Source organism: Salvelinus sp. IW2-2015, unplaced genomic scaffold (assembly GCF_002910315.2).
Source record: "Salvelinus sp. IW2-2015 unplaced genomic scaffold, ASM291031v2 Un_scaffold1822, whole genome shotgun sequence".
In the NCBI taxonomy this organism is placed as follows: Eukaryota; Metazoa; Chordata; class Actinopteri; order Salmoniformes; family Salmonidae; genus Salvelinus; species Salvelinus sp. IW2-2015.
Window position 1 is genome coordinate 76,573 of NW_019943194.1, and position 8,124 is coordinate 84,696.

General features: G+C 37.2%; 1 long non-coding RNA gene across 2 annotated transcripts; it reads right to left on the minus strand.

Moving 5' to 3' along the window:
• Positions 1–4,095: 4,095 nt before the first annotated feature.
• Positions 4,096–7,144, minus strand: LOC139024729 (uncharacterized). Of its 2 annotated transcripts, none has more exons than XR_011476084.1 (2): positions 4,782–7,144; positions 4,096–4,719 (listed from the first exon to the last, which is right to left on the minus strand). It is a non-coding gene; the product is annotated as an uncharacterized lncRNA (long non-coding RNA). The 2 variants fall into 2 exon arrangements; XR_011476083.1 differs by having other exon boundaries at positions 4,752–7,144.
• Between the last annotated feature and the right edge of the window lie 980 nt (positions 7,145–8,124).

Below are 8,124 nucleotides of genomic sequence, written 5' to 3' on the forward strand. Positions count from 1 at the left end.
TGAGGTAATGATTTAATGTTCTGTTATACTCTGAGGTAATGATTTAATGTTCTGTTATACTCTGAGGTAATGATTTAATGTTCTATTATACCCTGAGATAATGATTTAATGTTCTATTATACCCTGCGATAATGATTTAATGTTCTGTTATACCCCGAGGTAATGATTTAATGTTCTATTATACCCGGAGGTAAAGAATGAATGATTTCATGTTATTTTATACACTGAGATAAAGAATGAATTATTTCATGTTATTTTGTACACTGAGATAAATAATGGCATGATTTAATGATAGACTTTTTTATTTTTATTGATCATTATTAAACGTAGGTAACAAGACAAACTTGAAAAACTATCGTTACTGAACACTGTTAATTCATAACATTTGACAATACTGACTTTTTGTTGTTGTCAAAAGTTCCATTTACAGTGAATGGAATGGTGGAAGTGATGTCACAATGGAGCCGTTAGAATGTTAAAGAATCCAGACCGGTTTATAGTAGTGTATAATAACTAGAATAAATATGAACTATGTTGAAGATTTAAATTGGGGACTCTTGCTTGGAAAGTCACATTAATTACTTTTTTTTGCCATTTAGTAGTGTAGCTAACTACTGGAATTACATGCTACTTTTTACCCCCCCCCAAAAAATCAGACCTGCCTAATTCTTACTTGAAACATAGTTTGTGTGTTTAATAGGCTAAATTACACATTCTGTTAACATATGACCCAAAAGGGATCTGTCTTGTAATTTGTAGTGTATGACATTTCAGATTTACAGGTAATATTTTTAAGTAGTTTGGATGAACTACTTTTTCAAAGTAACTTTAATTAAGTCAACTATATTTTTCTTAGGGGTAGCTTCAATTCTTTCAGTGTGAAGTAATTGGTAGTTTGGTTGACTAGCTTTCCCCAACACCGGTTATCAATAGCATCATAGACTGGTGTTTACTATAGAATGGTGTTTACTATTATGGAATGGTGTTTACTATAGGAATTGGTGTTTACTATGGAATGGTGTTTACTATAGACTGGTGTTTACTATAGAATGGTGTTTACTATAGAATGGTGTTTACTATAGAATGGTGTTTACTATGGAATGGTGTTTACTATAGAATGATGTTTACCATAGAATGGTGTTTACTATGGAATGGTGTTTACTATAGAATGGTGTTTACTAGGGAATGGTGTTTACTATGGAATGGTGTTAACTATAGAATGGTGTTTACTATGGAATGGTGTTTACTATAGAATGGTGTTTACTATAGAATGGTGTTTACTATGGAATGGTGTTTACTATGGAATGGGTTTACTATGGAATGGTGTTTACTATAGAATGGTGTTTATTATAGAATGGTGTTTACTATAGACTGGTGTTTACTATAGAATGGTGTTTACTATGGAATGGTGTTTACTATAGAATGATGTTTACCATAGAATGGTGTTTACTATGGAATGGTGTTTACTATAGAATGGTGTTTACTATAGAATGGTGTTTACTATAGAATGGTGTTTTACTATGGAATGGTGTTTACTATAGAATGGTGTTTACTATAGAATGGTGTTTACTATGGAATGGTGTTTACTATAGAATGGTGTTTACTATGGAATGGTGTTTACTATAGAATGGTGTTTACTATGGAATGGTGTTTACTATAGAATGGTGTTTACTATGGAATGGTGTTTATATGGAATGGTGTTTACTATGGAATGGTGTTTACTATAGAATGGTGTTTACCATAGAATGGTGTTTACTATAGAATGGTGTTTTACTATGGAATGGTGTTTACTATAGAATGGTGTTTACTATGGAATGGTGTTTACTATAGAATGGTGTTTACTATAGAATGGTGTTTACTATAGACTGGTGTTTACCATAGAATGGTGTTTACTATGACTGGTGTTTACTATAGACTGGTGTTTACTATAGAATGGTGTTTATTATAGAATGGTGTTTACTATAGAATGGTGTTTATTATAGAATGGTGTTACCATAGAATGGTGTTTATTATAGAATGGTGTTTACCATAGAATGGTGTTTACTATAGAATGGTGTTTACTGTAGAATGGTGTTTACTTGAAATGGTGTTACTATAGAATGGTGTTTACTATAGAATGGTGTTACTATAGAATGGTGTTTACCAAAGAATGGTGTTTACTATAGACTGGTGTTTACTATAGAATGGTGTTTACTATAGAATGTGTTTACCATAGAATGGTGTTTACTATGGAATGGTGTTTACTATAGAATGGTGTTTACTATGGAATGGTGTTTACTATAGAATGGTGTTTATTATAGAATGGTGTTTACCATAGAATGGTGTTTACTATGGAATGGTGTTTACTATAGAATGGTGTTTACTATGGAATGGTGTTTACTATAGAATGTGTTTACTATAGAAATGGTGTTTACTATAGAATGGTGTTTACTATAGAATGGTGTTTACCATAGAATGGTGTTTACTATAGAATGTGTTTACTATAGAATGGTGTTTACTATAGAATGGTGTTTACTATAGAATGGTGTTTACTGTAGAATGGTGTTTACTATAGAATGGTGTTTACTGTAGAATGGTGTTTACTATAGAATGGTGTTTATATGGAATGGTGTTTACTATGGAATGGTGTTTACTATAGAATGGTGTTTACTATGGAATGGTGTTTACTATAGAATGGCGTTTTACTATAGAATGGTGTTTACTATGGAATGGTGTTTACTATAGAATGGTGTTTACTATGGAATGGTGTTTACTGTAGAATGGTGTTTACTATAGAATGGTGTTTACTATGGAATGGTGTTTACTATGGAATGGTGTTTACTATAGAATGGTGTTTACTATAGAATGGTGTTTACTATGGAATGGTGTTTACTATAGAATGGTGTTTAACTATAGAATGGTGTTTACCATAGAATGGTGTTTACTATAGAATGGTGTTTACTATGGAATGGTGTTTACTATGGAATGGTGTTTATTATAGAATGGCGTTTACTATGAATGGTGTTTACTATAGAATGGTGTTTATTATAGAATGGTGTTTACTATAGACTGGTGTTTACTATGGAATGGTGTTTATTATAGAATGGTGTTATATAGACTGGTGTTTACTATGGAATGGTGTTTATTATAGAATGGTGTTTACTATAGAATGGTGTTTACTATGGAATGGTGTTTACTATGGAATGGTGTTTATATGGAATGGTGTTTACTATAGAATGGTGTTTACTATAGAATGGTGTTTACTATAGACTGGTGTTTACTTGGAATGGTGTTTTACTATAGAATGATGTTTACCATAGAATGGTGTTTACTATGGAATGGTGTTTACCATAGAATGGTGTTTACTATAGAATGGTGTTTACTATAGAATGGTGTTTACTATGGAATGGTGTTTACTATGGAATGGTGTTTACTATAGAATGGTGTTTACTATAGAATGGTGTTTACCATAGAATGGTGTTTACTATGGAATGGTGTTTACTATGGAATGGTGTTTACTATAGAATGGTGTTTACTATAGACTGGTGTTTACTATGGAATGGTGTTTATTATAGAATGGTGTTTACTATAGAATGATGTTTACCATAGAATGGTGTTTACCATAGAATGGTGTTTACATAGATGGTGTTTACTATAGAATGGTGTTTTACTATAGAATGGTGTTTACTATGAATGGTGTTTACTAGGAATGGTGTTTACTATAGAATGGTGTTTACTATAGGGTTTACTATGGAATGGTGTTTACTATAGAATGATGTTTACCATAGAATGGTGTTTACTATGAATGGTGTTTACCTAGAATGGTGTTTACTATAGAATGGTGTTTACTATAGAATGGTGTTTACTATCAAAGTCCAACTAAAACCGGCATTCAATCCGATCCGCGCCATGTCCGCACTTGCCGAGACCACCTTCATGTTTAACACTGCGTACGTCGGCTCAATCAAAAAAACAAACTTTAAATATCAAGTGCGCTTTAATAAAACGTGGATCTACTGTTGATTGGATTGAATCACGGTTTAAATGATACTAAGAAATCAGGTCAGTTTAGATTTTAAAAATGAGCCAAAGGACACATACACACACACCACATAATAATCTGAAATCACTTTATTAATTTAAGTTAGGTACAGACACTAAACATAGGAACCACATCTGCTCGACTAAAGAGCAGTCTTTCAGAAAGAAGAGGAATATGTCATACTGTCACAATGGCAAATGAAGAGGTAGAGAATTTAGGCTCATCACCGTAGCTGGAGGAATGAGGCCTATTGGAATGTGATTCTAATACAATACAATAACTCTGCAGTTTGTTTCTTCCCTAAAGTAGATCAAATATATAAAACAATATCAAATACAGTGGAGACTAGGGTTGCAAAATTACAGTACATTTCCCCAAATTCCCAGAAATCCTGGTTGGAGGATTTCCTGCTATCCCCCCCCCCCCCCCCCCCATCTTGATTCCTGGAACCTTTTAACCAAGATTTCTAGAAGAATCTGGGAATTTTAGGAAAGTTACCGGAAATGTGCAACCCTAGTGAAAAATCATTTCCATGGAGGGAATGGTGGGTAAGTAGTACTGCTACTCAAAACAGCTCAACCAACGTTTACATTTCCACCTTCACTGGACGCAAGTAGTGGAGGACGAGAGAGAGACTAATGAATGTAGTGGAGGACGATAGAGAGACTAATGAATGTAGCGGAGGACGATAGAGAGGACTAATGAATGTAGCGGAGGACGATAGAGAGACTAATGAATGTAGGGAGGACGAGAGAGAGACTAATGAATGTAGCGGAGGACGATAGAGAGAGAGACTAATGAACGTAGCGGAGGACCGATAGAGAGACTAATGAATGTAGCGGAGGACGATAGAGAGACTAATGAATGTAGCGACGATAGAGAGACTAATGAATGTAGCGGAGGACGATAGAGAGACTAATGAATGTAGTGGAGGGCGAGAGATGTGAAAAGAGTAGAGTTTCTAGATCAACTAGCTACACAGTTCCTCCACTCATAAATCATTCACTGGTAGATTTGTATTTTACTAGGCAAGTCAGTTAAGAACAAATCCTTATTTTCAATGACAGCCTAAGAACAGTGGGTTAACTGTCTTGTTCAGGGGCAGAACAACAGATTTGTACTTTGTCAGCTCGGGGATTTGAACTTGCAACCTTTCGGTTACTAGTCCAACAGCTCTAACCACTAGGCTACCCTGTCACCCCATAAATAAAAAGGGCTGGTCATTGGTTGGACTGGAAGTATGTCTTATGGAGAAAATGATAGAAGGCAGTAGTAATCAATCAATCAATCAGTACTCATATCAGAGTTCAGAAGGGTATTGAGCCTTCAGGCTGATTGACCCTCATCAGTTCAACCAGAGGAACTAGGGTTGCAAAATTCCAGTATCTTTCCACAGGTTGAAGTTTGTCATGAATCTTGCCCTGAAGGCAGGACTGAGCCATTTCTGTTAGATGGGGGAAGGTTAGCGTTTTTCACCATGAATGTTGCCCTGGAGGCAGATCTGCACAGTGGTCACTATCTGGCATAGCCACAAAATCAGATTTTAACCCTAACTTCAAATTAAGACCAAAAAGCACATTTGTTTTTATGAACGGTTACAATATAGCCAATTTTGACTTTGCAGCTGGCCCATCTAGCGGAAATGGCTCAGTTCTGCCTCAAGGACAAGACTCATCCCAATAAACGTCAACTTGCCTAGATGGGCAAGCTGCAAAGTCAAAATTTGCTATATTGTAAAAATGCCTGAAAACAAAAAAAAGCGTGCTTTTTGATCTAATTTAAGGTTAGGCATTAGGGTTATCAGTGTGGTTAAGGTAAAAAAAAAAAATAATAATAATAATTGACTAGATTTCATGACTTTGTGGCAGATTCATGACATAAAAACCTGTGATTCCAGGAATCTTTCAACCAGGATTCAGGAAAACCAGGAAATTTAGCAAATTTGTATATATTTTTTTTTTTTACCAGAATTTGTCAACCCTAAGTTGAACTCAGACAGGACGATTCATCCAACGGACTTGGTTGAATTCCACAACCCTTATATTTACATTACATCTGGATGTTCTGAAATGTGTCACCCGATTGGATAAGCCTCAGGTAAGCCAGCCAATATGCTATCTAAGATTCCAATATTCTGTACCACTATTCTCGCAGGAGGTAAATAGAGTATACAGCTGAGTATAAAACTGAATAGAAACATTCTCTAGAAGAAAAAGAAAAAATAACATGATCTACAATTCAATGATTTCCTGTTTGGATTTTCCATGGTGACAAAAAACAAATAAAAAAGTGAATACAAAAACGGAATGTTGTAAACTGAGGACAACGTTAAAAGGAACAGTTTGAAATAAATGGAATCATCGGAATATCTTCAAGAGATCTGCGGAATTAAAATACATAAAAGGCAAGCTAAGATCGCTACAGTATGATTGGATAACCATTTGGAGCATCACGTTGTGATTGGTTAGACTGAGCCTCGGGGGTTGCTGGGTAGTGTATTTCTGGAAAATGCCATGTTGAACCGTAGTTTCGACAAAGAGACTTGGTCATATAGAGAGAGTCMGTATTACAGTGCATGTCTACAAATTAAAACAACTAAAAGTGACAAGATTTTACTGTACAGTAACATACTGTATATTTTCCACCAAGACGCTACATAAAAAGCTGGTGACTACATTATGTAAATAGTTAATTATTGAATACCTTTTTTTTTATCATATGATTTCAAAAAAAAAACTATTGACACAGTATATAGATAATTGGTTTCTTTAAACAAACGAATCCGTTGTGTAGTACACAGCTGGCATTGTTCCAGAGGAACGATATGGTCAACCTTTGTATCTGTTCAATGCAAGTGCACCAGTCTAGATTCAGTCTTATTTCTCTTCATCCATGCACCCTCAGTGGTCTATCCTGGTGCCTCCAGGCCATGTGCCCCGCCCGGTCCCGACAGCCCCCCCCCTCCACCCCTTAGATGTCCTCCTTAGCCTCGTTGTTGTTCATCAGCTCCTTCCTCTGGGCAAGGAAGGGATACATACACTTATCAGCACCCAGGAACCTGTACATACAAACGATGGCCTCGAAGGGCAGGATGCTGGAGAGAGAGAGAGAACAGAGGTCAGAGTTTAGAAGATCCAGCACCAGTTAATTTCAAGGCAACACAGAGAGAGACTTACAGAAGAGAGAGAGACAGAGAGAGAGATGACAGAGAGACAGAGAGACAGAGAGAGAGAGACAGAGAGACAGAGAGACAGAGGACGAGAGAGACAGAGAGAGAGAGACAGAGAGAGAGAGAGACACTAGAGAGAGAGAGAGAACAGAGAGAGAGAGAGACAGAGAGAGGGAGAGAGAGAGAGACAGAGAGAGAAGAGAGAACAGAGAGAGAGAGAGACAGAGAGAGAGAGAGACAAAAGAGAGAGAGAGACAGCAGAGAGAAGAGAGAGAGGAGAGAGAGAGAGAGCAAGAGACAGAGAGAGAGAAAGAACAGAGAGAGAGAGAGGACAGAGAGACAGAGAGGAGAGAGAGAGAGACAGAGAGAGAGAGAGAGAGAGAGTACAGAGACGAGAGACAGAGAGAGAGAGAGAGACAGAGAGACAGAGAGAGAGAGAGAAGAGGAGAGAGAGAGACAGAGAGGAGAGACAGAGAGACCAGAGGAGAGAGAGAGAGAGAGAGACAGAGAGACAGAGAACAGAGAGAGACAGAGAGAGAGAGATGAGAAGAGACAGAGAGAAAGAGACAGAGGAGACAGAGAGCAGAGAGACAGAGAGACAGAGAGACAGAGAGAGAGAGAGAGAGAAGAGAGGAGAAAGAGAGGAAGAGAGAGAGAGAGAGAGAGAGAGAGACGAGAGACCGGAGACAGAGAGCAAGAGAGCGAGAGACAGAGAGAGGAGAGAGAACAGAGAAGAGAGACAGAGAGAGAGAGAGAGAGAGAGAGAGAGAGAGAGAGAGAGAGAGAGAGAGCAGAGAGACAGAGAGACAGAGAGACAGGAGAGAACAGGCAGAGACAGAGAGGACAGAGACAGAGAGACAGAGGACAGAGAGAGAGAGAGACAGAGAGAGACAGAGAGAGACAGAAGAGAGACAGCAGAGACAGAGAGAGACAG